At 63.3% G+C, this 8469-nt stretch overlaps 1 long non-coding RNA gene across 1 annotated transcript; it reads left to right on the forward strand.

The window, feature by feature from the left end:
• The first annotated feature begins 1685 nt into the window (after positions 1-1685).
• Positions 1686-2430, forward strand: LOC150003847 (uncharacterized). The gene is made up of 3 exons (XR_016512241.1): positions 1686-1811; positions 1919-2134; positions 2393-2430. It is a non-coding gene; the product is annotated as an uncharacterized LOC150003847 (long non-coding RNA).
• The last annotated feature ends 6039 nt before the right edge of the window (positions 2431-8469 follow it).

Raw genomic sequence — 8469 nt, forward strand, 5'->3', positions numbered from 1 at the left:
AATCAAGAGACAAGAAGTCTCCCAAGCTCCTCTCACAAGTCTGGAATCATCCTCCTTCCCAAACCACATAAAGACACTAGAAAGGAAGACGATTAGAGGCAATAGCCCTGAGGAACGTAGATGCTACAATCCTCAGCAAAATTTTAGCAAACCAGACCCAGCAATACCTTGAAGAGATTATCAACAACGAAAAAAAAAAAAAAAAAAAAAAAAAATCATGCACCATAATGAGACAGCGGGGCGTTATTATCTCACTATCCCAGGGATGCAAGGTCGGTACAGGAGCTGCAAACCAACAAACGCGATGCGCCACAGAAACAGCATCAAGTGTGAAATCACATGATCCCATCGACAGGTGAAGGAAAAGCGTTTAATAAAACACAGCGCCCGGTGAGGAGAACACGTCTCAGCAAAGGGCTACGAAAGGGAACACACCTCAGCATGAAGGCCACACGTGACCAGCTCACAACCAGTAACACACTCGGTGGTGACAACCCGAAGCGTCTCCCTGCAGAGCGGGAACAGGACGGGGGTGTCCGCTCTCACCGCTCCCATCCGACACGGCACCGGCCGTCCTGGCCGCAGCGACCGGGCGAGGAGAAGAGACCAAAGGCACCCGCATTGGGCGGGAGGAGGTGACGCGGTGGCTATTCGCAGATTCTGTGCACAGAGAGCCGCGACACGTCTCCCAACACTGCCGGGGCTGACGGACGCATCCAGTACAGGAGCCGGACACGAACCAAAGGGCCGGACGGAAATCGGTCGCATCTCTAGGCACCAACGACGAACTACCAGAAAGGGAAACCGAGAGAACGACCCCACTGACAACTGCGTCAAAAGACAACAGCAAACCCAGGAAGAAACCTCACCAAGGACGCAGAAGGCCTCGTCGGCGCCAAGGCCGGGTCCCGGCGGCTCCGGGCACCGAGCCCGTGAGCGGCGCTGCTCCGGGGCTCGCCGTCCTCCGACGGGAGCGGCACCACCTGCACGTCACAGCCACACGGACGGTACTTACGCTCGGTCTAAGGTGAGAGACGGTTCATGACTTCTCTCTGTGTACTGGGCGGAACGGTGCTCAAAACTGTGGTCATAACGCCTCATCTCCATACGCGCCCTCCTTCCAGAGACGCTCCGGTTCCTCTCTCCACTGGGCGGCGAGAAGGATGACGAAGGCCAGAGAGTGAAACCAACAAGCCGCGTCAGGCGGGGGCGAGACGAACCTGAGAGACAGAACGTGACTCGTCCAAAGTCCAACACTTACTCAGCCGTCAAGCCAGAGGGAGTCTCACTTCCCATCCGAGGCTTCATGGGTGAGGGTGACAACGCCAGGCCGTGACGGCGGGCTTTCAGTGTCCGAACCCAGTGAAATCTCCCTGCTCCTCGTGTCCCACGATGCGGGCCAGGGAGCCCCCGCGGCTCATCCTCTCTCTCTCCACACAGTGACTCGGGGACCCGGGGCTTCTCGGCTCTGCGGCTGCACCGAGGGCCCCGGAGGCCGGCTGCCCCTCCACGCTCAGCTGGCGAGGCCCACGGACCAGCGGCACGCAGGACCCACGGACCGGCAGTGGGAGGAGGGCCCGGGAGGGCCGCTCCCTCCGGTCCCGCCTCTGGCCGGACCTGGACCGCAGGGCGGGAGGGCTGGGAGACGCAGGACAGCGCGACCCCCGTGCATTGGGCACCCGGGACGGCCGCCCGCCTCCCTGTCCCCAGCATGTGCAGCCGACTCTGCCCACCGTCTCCAAGAGGAGTGACCGGGGAGAGGACTGAAAGAACGGGACGTCACGCCAACCAACGCAGCCCCTCCGAGGCCCGTGAGTAAAGACGACACTGTCCACTCGTTTCCAGAGACGATCGGCTCGCTGTCCAGACTCAGTTTCTCCCCCCCCCCCCCCGCCCCTTTATTTCTTCTTGACGACAGAGAACGCGTCATTCTGGAGCCAACGTCCAGCGGCCAGCCGTCCCCGCATTGATGACAACCACGATCTTGAGACAGAACAGAGAAGCCAGTGCCTGTGGATTTTGGAAGGAAGCAGTAGCCAGCCAACTGCGGACAGAATTCATAACTGGATGACTGACCAGCACGGCGGTGACCCGACGGGTTTCCTGCCTGGATGTCAGCTCTGTGCTGAACGCGGTGAGCCTCGGCACAGCTCCACGGGCAGGACGGGATGGAAGCAGAGAGGACGGGATGGAAGCAGGTGCCGGTCGGAGCCAGCGTCGGGGCTGCCAGGGACCCTTCCCTCGGCTCCTCTCCTGGCCCTGCTCCCGCCCTGAAGCTACACCCAGAGCCAGGGTCAGCTCCTGAAATGCCCAGGCAAAGCTGGAAAATTGACCCCTGTGTTCCACCAGCTGTGGAAATCCTGCTTATTCTTTCTCTTTTTCCTCCCGCCAGTTTGCCCTGAAAACCACCCAGTTCCGTGAAGCTTCCACACGGCGCACGTAGGGAGAGGAGTCTCACTGAGGTGTCCTGAGGGAAACCAGAGCACCATCCGAAGGACCAGAGAACTGGTGGGGAGTCCAGGAGAAGACGCCCGGAGGGGGAGCTGGGCCCGCACGGAGCTCACCGCGGGGGCCACCACGGGCTCTCCGCCACGCTGGCGCCGAGGTCACCCCCACAGACACCGAGACAGACCTGCGCCACTGTCATCACAGACTTAACCGGCTGTCTCCCGACCTCTGCCGCCCGGTCATGGGAAGACAGACCATGGAATCCCGTTGAGTAAGGGAGTCGGGGCGGCACATGCATGGGTAGCATCATCCCAAGACTGGAGGGAGAAAGTCCCGGGACTGGAACGGGCACAGGGCTCCGTGGGAGGGGCCGGAGCTCCGGAGCACCAGCCTGCAGACCCGCCGCGCCCTCGATTCTATTTCCGAGAACAGGTTCATTTTTACAAATAAAACTATTTTTCTTTCGTCTTTTTAGTGGTTTCCTATGTTTCCTGTTTGACTGAATTTTTTATCTGAAGGGTACACGTAAAACCCTTGCTCTGACCCTAAAACCCTCACTGTCACCCTAAAACCCTAACCCCGACCCCCTAACTCCAACCCCGACCCCTGCCCCCTAACCCTAAGCCTGACCCTTTCACAGAGCAGGCGTGTATTTAACATTTTTTATATACGTTGTCATTTCCTTTCCCAGCAAAGTTGCACTGGTCTATGGCACTGTGCGCGTGTGATCAAAATCACATCCCTGAAAGAAACTAATTATCAGAATATTTGCTAGGCATGACAGCTGAAATGATATTTTGTTGGTTTAAATACTATTCGATTTCTAGCTACCTTTGCTGCTCCCCTGTGTACATTATCCATTTCTGTTTTTCTGTGAAATACGTCTTCACATTCCTCGACGTTTTTGCTCTTTTTCATTCTGCGTTGCTTTGTGAGAGCTCGTCAGCCATGGGCACTGGTCACCCTACTGTGTGTGCTGCAAACATTCTGTGACTTGTCCTCTGCGTTCGGGGTGTCTTTGCGTGTGGAGCAGCGTTGTGTACGCGCCCCCAGCCCGCCTTTCCTTCGCGACCTCCCTCGCTGGCTGGACACCTGCACCTGCCGGGCCGCCCCCCAGCCGCAGCCCCTGGAAGTTTCCTTGTTGACAGCCCTGTGCCTTCCATCGAATGCTCTGAGCGTCTGGGATTAACCTGAGTCTTGGTTGAAGAGCAGGATCTAACTGCAATCTGCTCCCTCCCCAAAGCTAACCATCTGAGCGGGCTGTGTGGGCTAATTCTCTCCCACAGTTCACGTGCAGGACCTCCTCCTACGCCAGGGCGGCAGCGGGGGCGGGGAGGGGCGCCTGTCCCCGCCAGGAGTCACCGCACCTAACCCACGTCCCCACTTTTCAAACTCCCGTGGAAGGTCTGCGGAGGCAAAGGCAGCCCACGCGCCACGACCTGGGGGACAGGAAAGGGCTTCTCATCCTGAAAGACTCTCTCAGGCTGTGGGAGAAAATGGCTCCTCTTGTTGAGCCAGAGCGTGGTCATAACAAAGGCCACTGGGTTGTAAACCAAGACATCTGCTCCTGGCCTGGCTCTGCCACTGATTTGCGCTGGGATTTGGGGACAGTCCCTTCACCTCCCTGGCCCTCGGCCTCTTTGTGAGAGAAATGGGGACCATACGAATGTCAAGGCCCCATTCAGCTCCCCCCGGTACGACTTTGCGATCTGCTGGGCAGCAGAGTCAGGGACACAAGGCCTGGAGCAGACCCTCGACCTTGTCCCTCGCTCCGCAGGGGCCTCCACCAGTCCTGCTCTGCCGGCTGTCTGCCCGAGGCCTTCCCCAGGGGCGCACCCCAAAGTGGAAGCTTCAGCACGTGGTTTCCAGCCCTTTGGCCCTGGGCGAGTTCCTTAACCCCTCCGTGCTCAGCTCCCTCGTGCATGAGATGGGACGATGAAAGGGACCTCCTCCTAGAGCCGACAGCGTGGAAGGCTCAGCACCACGAAGTGCCTGTCACGGCACCTGATGCGCCGTCAGTGCTGGGAAGATGGCGCTGGCCTGAAGGGTGGTTAGGAAACTGACGTGGGAGCCCTAGTTTCCGGCCCCTCGTCCTCAGAGTGCTCCCTGCAGCTCAGAAGCAGGACGCTAGACACAGGCTCTGCTTTTCAAGGGTGCGTTCGGCCTCCACACTGGGGGCACCGGAACAAGCCCCAGGGGCCTGAATTCAACCATTGGCTGCAGGGCAGCGCCGTTCTCAAAGCTGCTCATCGGGAGGCTGGCGGAGCCGGGGCCTTTCCGGGCTTCCTGGCCAGCCGGGGAGCCTGGTCTCCACTTCCTCCGCGTGTCCTGTGGCCCGCGGGTGCGTTTGTCTGAGCAGAGGGGCAGAGGCCGCTGGCCGAGACAGGCCGCGCTCCTCCTGCGCGGCAGTGACTGAAGCTGCCCAGGAGCCGGAGCTCCCTGGGCCCAGAGCACCGGGGCCTGGAGAGGCAGCTACCCCGCGTCCGAACACTCTGAGAACGGCGCTGCCCGCAGCAGCAGCCCCGGGCTGCCGGGCACCTGCGCGCATCAGGCACAAGGTGGCAGAGTCGGCCATCGCCCACAGAGAAGATAACGTGGTTGTCCTGCTGCTGGCAAGGAAAGCAGCTCTGAGGTGACACTTTGTTCTGCTCAGGCTGCTGGGACAAAGCACCTCACGCTGGGGACTCACACGCAGAGGCGGTCTCAGCCCTGGAGGCTGGCGCTTTGAGGCTCAGGCACCCGCAGGGCTGCGCCCTCTGAGGTCGAGGGATGCTCCGCTCCAGCCCCTCCCGGCTCCTGGCGGCTCCCGGCTCCCTTGGAGTTCCTTGGCTTATAGACACAGCACCCCGATCCCTGCCTTCATGTGGACCCGGAGCCCTCCCTGTGCACATGTCTGTGTCCTCATCTGCTTCTTTTGTAAGGACACCTGTCTCTGAATTAGGGGCCCTTCCCCAGTGTGACCGCATCCTAACTGACCACACCTGCAACGGCCGTTTCCAAAGGTGGGCACATCCTGAGGTCCTAGGGGTCAGGGTTTCACCTGAATGTGGGGGGACAGAAACAACTCAAGGCCTAACAGTGGGTTTCCCCGTGGGGTGGGGGTGGGGGGAGGACTGAGTCCAATGCATCTGTTTCAAAGCTCCTGGGAGACCACGGCCCGGTGTCTCCTAGGCCTCTGGCAGGGAGGCGCTTAGAGGTCCTGGCGGCCCGTCCTCAGCTGACCGGTGGTCTCCCTGTCACTCGTGCTGCCTCCCGTGGGCCGGGACACCCCTCCGAGGAGGAACTCGCTCTGCTTCCCTCCGTGGCCAGCTCCGTAACGCAGCTGGAGCCTCTCCCTGGAGCTCCGTCCCACGCACCCTGTCCCTCTGCTTTGGGTCACAGACTGAGCACCTGCCTCGCCCCAGCAGCTCCGGGTCAGCGAACACCACGCGCCGGGACGCGCTAAGCGCGGCAAGCGCACTCCACGCCTGTGTTCGCACCACATTCGTAGGAGATGCGCGATTACTGACACCCCCATCCCGCAGACGAAGGGGTGAGGCCCCGAGGGGCTCAGGGGCCAGCTCCCAGCAGCCCCGCAGGAAAGGCCGAGCCGGGTCAGCCTGGAGCGCCTGCTCCGCCCCCGAGACCAGGGAGTCGGCGGGCCCAGGCCGGCTCGGTCCCAGGGGCTGTCGCACCAGCGGGCGTGCCCCACGGCGCGGGGGCTGAGGAACACGGGACGCCCTCTGGGGGCAGAAGACCCCTCACACGGGTGCGTCTCAGCGACCCCTTCCGAAGGGGGCGGCTCGTCCGCGGCCCTGGAATTGCACTCCTCTGCAGCGCGGCGGCGGGCCGTGGAGACAGCACCCCGGGGACCTGCCACGCCCCGTCTGGGGCTCCGGCGGACTCCCGCACCCACGTTACCGGCCGCCCATCTCTAAGTCTTCTCCCGCCCACGGGTCCAAACGGACTCAGTTTTGTGGGCTCCATGCTGGAAACTGCCCGCCGAGTGTGGACCCCCCTTACCTGCCGTGTGAGGCTCGTGCGGGTCTGTGAGTCCCAGGCCGGGCTGGCGGGTGTCAACGGCCCTGCAGGGCGACAGGTGCTCGGCGCACGCGCGCCGGCGGCGCGGGCGGACCCCGCGGCCTCCTGTCCCTGCGGTCCGCTCCGTGACCTGGATGCGTGACCCAGGCGCCGGGCCCTCGGAGCAGCGAGGGGAGCAGGGCGGGGTCCGCGGCGCGGGCCTCCGGTGACTGTGCTGCCCACGGGCTCCCTTCCGCGTCGTGTAGCGCAGCAGGCGCAGCGGCGCTTGCCGCAGGGCATCGTGGGCCGCGCTCGGCTTCCTGTGCCCGCGCCGGAAGGGGCGGGGCCGGGGGCCGGGTGGACGCACGTGCGCGGACGCGACGCTGCGCCTGCGTGCCTCCAGCGCTTCCGTGTTCCGCCCCCCGCCCCCTCCGCGCGGGGGCAGTAGTGAGCCTGGGGGCGGAAGGCAGGAAACGCTCGCCGCGACACGGGGAAACTAGGGACTGCTGCGCCTGCCCCCGCGGGGTTTCGTTGTGTGGCATCTGTCACCCCACCGTCCCGATGGGGCGCAGGAAAGGGGGGACACGGGATCCCCCTGTTCTGCTCCCCTCCCCTGACCTCCCGGCGCCCTCCGCCCTCCGCCGCGTCGCCGGGGTCCTGCGCCTCGTGCCCTGCGCGCCCTGCAAGCCCAGAGACCCTCGGGCCCCAGGCTGCGTGGGCGCCCCCGTGTCCCGCCCACCTGCGCGGAGGGACGGCCCCGTGCCTGGCTCGCAGGTGACTCCTGAGCGCGCTTCTCACTTGGCTCCGCGGCCGACGCGGTTGGACAAAATATAAAGGGGGGGGGGCAGCTGAGAGGCCCGGCGACAGCAGCAAACCCGTCGGTACCAGCTCCGCGGCCGTCCTGCGACACTGTTTTTAAACTCAGGTAGGAACTCCTTCAGAGTCCCTCCAGAGATGCTCTGTTTGCTCCCGTGGGAGGCAAGTCATTGGGAAGGGTTAGTTTTAACGAGCAGAGAGGAGAGAACACTGAGCCGGGGTACGAGGCTAAACCGTGTTTTATCCAGAAAAACAAGCGGGATCTGTTTGCAGTGCACAGCCAAGGGACACAAAACCACCTTTCCAGGGACACGCATGGCGACGCGCAGGGCGTCTGAGCTCCGGAGCGGGGCTGGCCCGGGGCGCGGGGCGGCGGGGACCCTCGCGTGGCTCAATCACACGGAGCCCAGCCGGCCGGGACCTCCGAGCCCCGCCCCCCTCCAGGGACCGAGGTCCGAGGGGCGACTGCGTTCACCGAGAACTTCGCGTGCGCCGGGTCTTTCCCGTGGACTGACTCAGACGCCTCGGGCAGCTGCGCGCGGAGCGTCGGTGCCCCAGCGGCCTGGCACCTGCGCCCCGCCCGGCTCCACGCAGCCGCGCGCGTCACCCGCAGGCCCCCGGCTCGGGCAGAGGCCGCCTGCGCTCGGCAGGGCAGCAGGGCCGCGCGGTGAGCGGAGCCGGGCGCGGGAAGGAGGCGGCACAGCGGCGCACGTGGGAGGGCCTCCCGGCCAGCCTCCGGACTGTCCCGGTCCCAGGCTGGGGGACGGTTCGGAGGGGCCCAGGGGAGCACCAGGCTCCATGGAGCAAAGGTGGCCTGAGGGCCTCCTTCTCTGTCCAGGTTTCCAGATCTTGGGTGTGGCCTGGGCACGGCCAGCGCCTCTAGTGTCCCCCCCCCCGCCCCCACCGTGGGGAGCTGCCCACAGGACTGTGTGCGGCCTCCACGCCGCCTTTCACGACAGCAGTGGAATCCGTTCCCACGCACAGGGACACAGCGCGGTGGTTGCTGGGGGAGGGGGTATAAGGGCACTAACGGTAATGGAGAAAAAATAAGGTAAAGATTAAACTTTTAAAAATCCATTCCCTTCCTCTCTCCACCCGAGACTTCACTGTGGCGCTGCGTGCTGGCCAGGGAGACGGCAGTCGTATGGTTCGCTGTCCTTTGTTAGAAGGTAAACTGAGCTCGTACTCTATCCCACTATCTTCTCT

The sequence above is a fragment of the Furipterus horrens genome, unplaced genomic scaffold, assembly GCF_987537825.1.
Source record: "Furipterus horrens unplaced genomic scaffold, mFurHor1.1.pri manual_scaffold_7, whole genome shotgun sequence".
In the NCBI taxonomy this organism is placed as follows: domain Eukaryota; kingdom Metazoa; phylum Chordata; class Mammalia; order Chiroptera; family Furipteridae; genus Furipterus; species Furipterus horrens.